Raw genomic sequence first — 8,856 nt, 5'->3', positions numbered from 1 at the left:
ATTGACTAATTATTTTTTATGTATTATTTAAAAAAATATTTGTATTGTTTAATGATAACATTTTAATTATTTTATTTTCTTAATCATTAATTGTTATTTTTATTTTTTAATTAGATTGAATTAATTATTTTTATTGTAATATTTAATCTAATATTTTTATTTTATACAACTTGTAAATCAGCTAGACATAATCAATAGCAAAGGGCAAGTTCAGGTAGAAAAGTGCTTTGCTTTAAATAGAACGTCCTGCTCTTTTTAAAGATTACTTGTCATCTCATCACATTAATCATCTCTAGACGCACTAATTCAGTCTTCCTTAAATAACTCAGAAATGACCCACAGTGACCCTGCAGTTTGACAAAGCAAATCACCTTGGCTCTCGTCATTGTTTTATGAAAGCTGACGGCGTGAGTAGTTATTGGCGTATCACCCTGCGCTTTCAGAGTCAGTGTGCTGGAAAATCCTATACAATGGGTAGTAAAACTTTATCTTTTCTATTTACCAGGTTCAGTGTGGGAGAAGTCAATACGACAGATTGGCTTCGAGAGGTGAGTCCAAGCGCTTATTTTAATCACAAGCCTATAAACCGCCTTAGAAACATTTTATGAAGGTTTCATTTCATGCCTGTTTATCAAACTCTCACATGTTGCTATTGTGAAAGGTTTTTAATTGGAAATGTTTTTACTGCGTGAAATCTCTTGGCCTGTCTTTTACAACTGCTTCTTTATAGAAAGACACAGAGTTTTTATGGAAAGCTTTGAGGAGGAAAGGAGAAAGTATTGTCGCTATCAGAACTTTGAGAGCAGTTTTGTGTCATTAACTGTGTTGGAAATGGAATCGCATACTAAATATTCTGCAGTATATACTAAATACTGTTAATTATGCACATTATATACATTATGAAGTTTCAGAGATGTTTTAATGTTTCGAAACAAGTCTCTTCTGCTCACCAAGGCTGCATTTCTGTAAAAAAAAATACAGTAAAAACAGTCAAATCAAGTAACTGCTTTCTGTGTAAATGTATGTTAAAAATGTAATTTATTTCTGTGCTGTGCAGCTGAATTTTCAGCATCATTTCTCCAGTCTTCAGTGTCACGTGATCCTTCAGAAATCATTCTAATATGCTGATATGCTACTCAATAAACATTTCTTATTATTATCAATGTTGAAAACAGTTGTGCTGCTGAGCATTTTTGTGGAAAACCTGAAGCGTTCTTTGATTAATATAAATTTCAATAGAGCAGCATATATTTGAAATAGAAATCTTTTGTAACATTCTAAAACTAAAAAAAATCTTACTGACCCTAAACATTTGTTCATACTGTGCCCAGTGCATATACTTCATACTGCAGAATCAGGAAGGGGGCCAACACTTTTTCACACCACTGTATATGCTATGAGTAAACAGTCTGCTGTTCTGAACATCTCAGCTGCTTAATCTCATTGATTTGCTTTGAAAGAAAGAGTGATAATTTCCCAAGGGCAGTTCTTTTCCACCTTTCAGTCAGATATTGCAAAAAAAAAAAAAAAAGGTTATATAACAGTGAAATGAAACCATGTTGCAGACAGACGTTTGGGAGCCCATGGTTTGGGTTAATGAAGGACAAAGGATGTCCTTTGAAGGTGTGTGATATTTAGTTACAGGACAACTGGTCCTGTGTGCTGAATAGAATTAAAATAGTTTATTTAATGAGGTATCAAATGTTTTGATATCTAAAAGTGCTTGATGGATGGTTGGTACTTTGTTTTGGTTTCTGTGGCGTTGCTGTAAGTAGCCCCACCCACAATATAAAGCTCCACCCATTACTATGAGTAGCTCCGCCCACTGTGTCATCCCATTATGACTTACAACTGTACATTAAACGTCAGATATTTTTCTGATTGCTGTGATGTGCAGCAGTGTCACGTTTAGTGTGGACAGAGATGGTTAGGACATCATAAGATGTTTTATGTCAATGTCAGCATTATTATTATTATTTTTTTTTTAATGTCTATATAGTTTTTATAGATTTTATTTGCCAAATATTGTCCTATCCTAACAAACCAGACATCAATAGAAAGCTTTATTTATTCAGCTTTCAGATGATGTATAAATCTCAATTTTTAAAAAAGTTGACCCTTATGACTGGTTTTGTGGTCCATGGTCACATTTTAGTTGTTTTAGTAATTGCACATAATTTACACTAAATGAAAATGAGAAACTTGCTGAAAATAAATAAATAATAATAATAATAATAGTTTTAATAAAATGTCTAATTTTGCATATAATAATAATAAAAATAGTTTTAAAAAATATGTCTATATAATTTTACACGTTTTGATTTCAGTTTTAGATATTTTTACACAAGTTACACAAATTAAAATGAGAAATGTTGGCAACTAGCTGAAAATAAATAAATAAATAATACTAATCAATAATAATAATAATAATAATAGTAATAATAAATAACATCAATATATAATTATGATGATGACTATTATTATTATTAGTAGTAGTAAATAAATAATAATAAATACATAGCATTTTAGTTTTTTATCTTATTTTATTTCAAGTAACGAAAGTGTTTTTTCATTTATTTTTTATTGTATTTTGTGTGTGTGTGGTTTTAGTTAAATAAAATAACTCTGGTCTATGTTTTTTGTTGTAAAACCTAACATTATCAGCCAAAATAATAATAGAAAAAAACATTACCATTTAGTGATATTAACCTTTCGAATAGTAGTACAGCCCAGTGCAACTAGTTTTACGATACTGTAAGGGTATTGTTTTCCTTATGTTTATTCCCAACACACAAAATCACTTAGAAGCGTGTAATATCTTGCACACTTAAGAGGGATGTGTTTTCAGTTTGAAGTACTTCAGCAAACAGAGACAGATAACATTACGCTCCACTTACGCTGCGGCCAGCTGTCTGCCATCCAGCAGTGCGGCTCCAAACTTCAGCCTCCAAGCCAAACCCAATTAAACCTGACCCACTGTTGACAGCCTGATTTTTCAAGGCCTGTCTTGATATTTGTGTGCGCTGGCCTGACTGTGATTCTGTTAAGGAAATGAAACCATGTTGCAGACAGACGTTTGGGAGCCCATGGTTTGGGTTAATGAAGGACAGAGGATGTCCTTTGAAGGTGTGTGATATTTAGTTACAGGACAACTGGTCCTGTGTGCTGAATAGAATTAAAATAGTTTATTTAATGAGGTATCAAATGTTTTGATATCTAAAAGTGCTTGATGGATGGTTGGTACTTTGTTTTGGTTTCTGTGGCGTTGCTGTAAGTAGCCCCACCCACAATATAAAGCTCCACCCATTACTATGAGTAGCTCCGCCCACTGTGTCATCCCATTATGACTTACAACTGTACATTAAACGTCAGATATTTTTCTGATTGCTGTGATGTGCAGCAGTGTCACGTTTAGTGTGGACAGAGATGGTTAGGACATCATAAGATGTTTTATGTCAATGTCAGCATTATTATTATTATTTTTTTTTTAATGTCTATATAGTTTTTATAGATTTTATTTGCCAAATATTGTCCTATCCTAACAAACCAGACATCAATAGAAAGCTTTATTTATTCAGCTTTCAGATGATGTATAAATCTAAATTTTTTAAAAAGTTGACCCTTATGACTGGTTTTGTGGTCCATGGTCACATTTTAGTTGTTTTAGTAATTGCACATAATTTACACTAAATGAAAATGAGAAACTTGCTGAAAATAAATAAATAATAATAATAATAATAGTTTTAATAAAATGTCTAATTTTGCATATAATAATAATAAAAATAGTTTTAAAAAATATGTCTATATAATTTTACACGTTTTGATTTCAGTTTTAGATATTTTTACACAAGTTACACAAATTAAAATGAGAAATGTTGGCAACTAGCTGAAAATAAATAAATAAATAATACTAATCAATAAAAATAATAATAATAGTAATAATAAATAACATCAATATATAATTATGATGATGACTATTATTATTAGTAGTAGTAGTAAATAAATAATAATAAATACATAGCATTTTAGTTTTTTATCTTATTTTATTTCAAGTAACGAAAGTGTTTTTTCATTTATTTTTTATTGTATTTTGTGTGTGTGTGGTTTTAGTTAAATAAAATAACTCTGGTCTATGTTTTTTGTTGTAAAACCTAACATTATCAGCCAAAATAATAATAGAAAAAAACATTACCATTTAGTGATATTAACCTTTCGAATAGTAGTACAGCCCAGTGCAACTAGTTTTACGATACTGTAAGGGTATTGTTTTCCTTATGTTTATTCCCAACACACAAAATCACTTAGAAGCGTGTAATATCTTGCACACTTAAGAGGGATGTGTTTTCAGTTTGAAGTACTTCAGCAAACAGAGACAGATAACATTACGCTCCACTTACGCTGCGGCCAGCTGTCTGCCATCCAGCAGTGCGGCTCCAAACTTCAGCCTCCAAGCCAAACCCAATTAAACCTGACCCACTGTTGACAGCCCAATTTTTCAAGGCCTACCTTGATGTTTGTGTGCGCTGGCCTTACTGTGATTGTATTAAGTGCGGTTTCCTGAGTACGGGAATCTCCACCTGCACCGTTTTCCAAGCAGCGCTGGTCGGATGGCTCGATTCACCATAAGTGGCAGGAAGTTTGGCTGTAAACTGTTTATACTCCTAATTGACCTGTTAGTTGAGCGAAGGCATTTATCCGTGACATAACGGCCCGCTGATGTCTCTCTGCTCCGCCGACCGGCAGGGAATCATGAGCGAAATGAGTTGATGCAAGAATGATTGAGATGTGGATGTTTAGGGTCTGAAAATCATTGATAAGAGCCAATATTAAGAACATAATTTAGTGGAGGAGAGATTCTGAAGACACATCCACCAAAATGGAAATTAAAATGATGCCAAAAGATCTCGTAAAGCGGTTGTGTTTATGATATGCAACTCACAGTTCAAATTTATTAACGTATTTATTTTATTCATTTTATTTTATTTTTATTATTTTATTATATAATTATTTTATTCAATTTATTTTAAAATTCTCAGCCACCAATATGGAAATTATGGCAAAAGTTATTGCAAAAGAGGGTGAGATGCCTGGCAGTGTAGTTTTATTTACAATCTGCAAAAAAATCGCTCAGAGACATCAAAACAGTTGTATTTTATTTGATCTATTTTTATCTACTTGTTATCTATTTTTATTTTATTTTATTTTATTTTATTTTATTTTATTTTATTTATTTATTTATTATTTTATTTTATTTTATTTATTTATTTATTTATTTATTTATTTATTTGTTTGTTTGTTTGTTTGTTTGTTTGTTTGTTTGTTTGGTTGGTTGTTTGTTTGTTTGTTTGTTTGTTTGTTTGTTTGTTTGGTTGTTTGTTTGTTTGTTTGTTTGTTTGTTTGTTTATTTAATTTTTTATTTTTTTATTTTATCCACTTAAATGGAAATAACAGTTACTGCAAAAGTTTGTTTGTTTGTTTGTTTGTTTGTTTGTTTGTTTGTTTGTTTGTTTGTTTGTTTATTTATTTATTTATTTGTTTGTTTGTTTGTTTGTTTGTTTGTTTGTTTGTTTGTTTGTTTGTTTGTTTGTTTGTTTGTTTGTTTGTTTAATTTTTAATTTTTTATTTTATCCACTTAAATGGAAATAACAGTTACTGCAAAAGAGGCAGGGTTGCGTTGAGGTTTTTTTTCATTTTTTATTTACAATCTGCAAACAATCACTCTGCATTTCAATAAACTTACGGCAAAGAAAAAGGACATGCTAAAATAAATTCTAGACTTTTCATTTATTGTAAACCGAATACTTAAAATCCAGTAGTGACCTTTGTTTTTTAACTGATATATTGGCAAGTTTGGTGCAGATACAGTAAAATCAGCTGTTTACTCAAACATTGAGTCATGCTAACTTAATATTCCTCATATAGGACTGTATCGAACACATCTTGTGATGTCTGATGCCATATGAAACATGCATTTCTGTTGTATTTCTAGATGCATAATACACGCTTTAGTACTCCTGAAGCAACATATAGTTTCTGACCGGAGGAAATTATATATTGTATAAGCACATCAATCATCCATACATCTCCGATTATTGTGTTCACCATATGTTTTCCTTCATAATAGCATGAATAACTGCTTTTCATTGTTTGAATGATCAACAAAACACTGGCACCTTCATTCAGACCTGTTTTGACTAATGCACCCCACACTTCATTTCTCTCTTGTGTGAGTTTCAGAAGAACCCAGTATGTGTTTTATGAGAAATATTTATACTCTTTTAATATGGTGCAAGTCTGATTTTACTGAACTGGGTGGGGAAGCATATAAAACGGCACACAACAGATGTGTGAGAAGCTTGAGCTGGAAAATGCTGCCGGAAAAATCGGCATTCTCACAAATGTTTTCCGCCCTCACAGATGGTGTGCGGTTTAACGGGAATTCTGGCGACGCTAGTTTGTTTGTTATAGTCACGATCACCTGTAACACGTGAATACTGCACGTCTGCACTTCTGTTTAAAGAGAAATGTATGTGGAAGAATAATGCATATGCTTCAGTACTATGTGCTGTCTGTGTTTGTAGTGTTATCGGCGCAGACGCAGGCAATGGTATCCGAGTTTTCCTGCCGGACATTGGGATGTTCATGGCCGGTCTGTCCGTGTGGCTGCTGTGCAGAAAGCTGGTCCACAAGCGTCCCAGTGAAGAAATGGCCCAGGACAACCATGACTTTGAGGCCGAGGACAAGGTGGGTCAGGGTTCCTGCATGCCTGATGAATGACTCAAACACACACCTGCTCAACGAGTGACTCACTAGACACGTTTCAAACATCATGAGGAAATTTCATGGAAATTTGATAGATACATTCATGCACACGAATACTATTCATTAATTAATCATGAAAGTTATGCATTCATTTTTGTTAACAATTTTATTTTATAAAAATTAATAACTTAAATAAAATATATTAATTCTTTACTTACTAATACTACTACTACTACTACTAATAATAATAATCAATATTCTTCTAATTCTAATTCTAATTCTATTTCATATACCAGTTGAGCTACCAAATTTTTTTATTTTATTTGCAAAACTTTATTTATTTATAGTAATTACAATGCAGCAATACATATTATTTTATTAATAATAATATTAGTATGATATATAGCTAGTAGAACATATTTTATATATATATATGTATATTTACATTTAGTCATTTAGCAGACATTTTTATCCAAACACAGTAGTCTTTGGTTTACATTACACTCCCAGAAGATCTTCTAAATGTTTGTTTTGTCAACTCTAGAGGACACTGTATCGATTAGGCATAACCATGTTATATGCATCTGTATACCAGAAGACATTAATAAAGTTAAAGTTAATAAGAGACTTACTGGAGGTGTAAAGAGTTGCCTGTAGAGAAATGCTGTAGCTAAACGTTTACTGGTGTTTATGTGCTACTGTGAACAGGAAGTAGTTTCCTGTGCTGAAGGCCATACATATGGAGCCATTAAAACTAGATGATCTTATTGTTTGAGTGTGAGATCAGAGTTAATCTGAACCAGATTAAACAACTCTTAAACAGACAAATGTCCTTCAAATGCACTTGTGTACTGCTGACTGTGTAGTATGTACTGTTTACTGCCTAATATATTTGATCTAGTATATCAGGCAGTGTATAGTATGCAATGAAAAACATTAAGTCATGCATTTTTTGTTCTATTTTTGTACTGTCAATTGTATTTTTCATCTATTTTATTTCAAGTTAAAAAGTACTTTGTTTTATTTATTTATTTACTTAAAAACCATTATTAAAATTACTTATTATTATTATTATTATTATTATTATTATTATTATTATTGTCTGTTCCTTTGAAACCAAACCCAGTCTCAAACCCAACTTAATAATAATAAATTTAGTTACAATAATTGCAATTTATTTTAAATAATAAATTATTAAAAGTTAGTAAATTAATTAACTAAATAAATAAATAATTCATTTATTAACCTAATAATAATATTAATAGTAAAGATTGTTATTATTATTATTATTATTATTATTAGGACTTATAATACAATTTTTTCCAACACACACACACAAATTTTCATTACCTGAAATAAAATAAAATATAAAAAACTAAAATGCTTTATTTATTTAGTTAGTTAGTAATTAGTTAGTTATAAATATAAATTATTATAGACTAATAAAAATGACAAAAACACAACTAAATTACTAAAACTTTAAAAATTAAAATGTAAACAGAAAATATAAAAACATGAAACTGTTTATTTTTTATGTTTATTTTTAGTATTTCCATTTCAGTTCATTAACATTTATTAACGTTTTAAAAAAGAATGCATTTTTTAGTCCTATTTTTGTACTGTCAACTTTTTTCATCCACCATCATGTACTCTGCACATTCTGTCAATAGTTTGAGGTCATATGAGTTTGCATTCATACAGTAAATGTGCATGATTCTTATGTTCTGTGATCAAACACAGGAGGAGAATAACGAGAAAGTGGAAGATGATGATGGTGATGACGAGATGCTCTATGACGAGGACTTTGATGCAGAAGACGAGGCAGAGGAAGAGGATGGGGAGGGAGGAGGTCTGGAGGAGGAAGAGGAGGAGGAGGTGCAGGAGAGCACAAAGATGAAGATTCTGCGCAGAGTAGCAGGAGTCGCAAACAAACTCAAAGAGATCATCGGTAACCTCATCACAACCGCTGGACAAGTGGTGGTTACCATTCTACTGGGATTAACAGGTGTGCATGTGTGATAGATGTTTTCATATACACTACCATTCAAATGTTTGGGGTCGGTATGATTTCTAATATTTTATTTTATTTTATTT

At 31.3% G+C, this 8,856-nt stretch overlaps 1 long non-coding RNA gene across 1 annotated transcript; it reads left to right on the top strand.

Moving 5' to 3' along the window:
• Nucleotides 1-506: 506 nt before the first annotated feature.
• On the top strand, nucleotides 507-8,565 carry LOC107575264 (uncharacterized). Its single transcript, XR_001607832.1, has 3 exons — nucleotides 507-548; nucleotides 6,582-6,744; nucleotides 8,503-8,565. It is a non-coding gene; the product is annotated as an uncharacterized lncRNA (long non-coding RNA).
• The last annotated feature ends 291 nt before the right edge of the window (nucleotides 8,566-8,856 follow it).

This window comes from Sinocyclocheilus grahami, unplaced genomic scaffold, assembly GCF_001515645.1.
Source record: "Sinocyclocheilus grahami isolate Dianchi unplaced genomic scaffold, SAMN03320097.WGS_v1.1 scaffold2535.1, whole genome shotgun sequence".
Lineage (NCBI taxonomy): Eukaryota > Metazoa > Chordata > Actinopteri > Cypriniformes > Cyprinidae > Sinocyclocheilus > Sinocyclocheilus grahami.
This window is presented reverse-complemented; position numbering and strand designations above follow the sequence as displayed.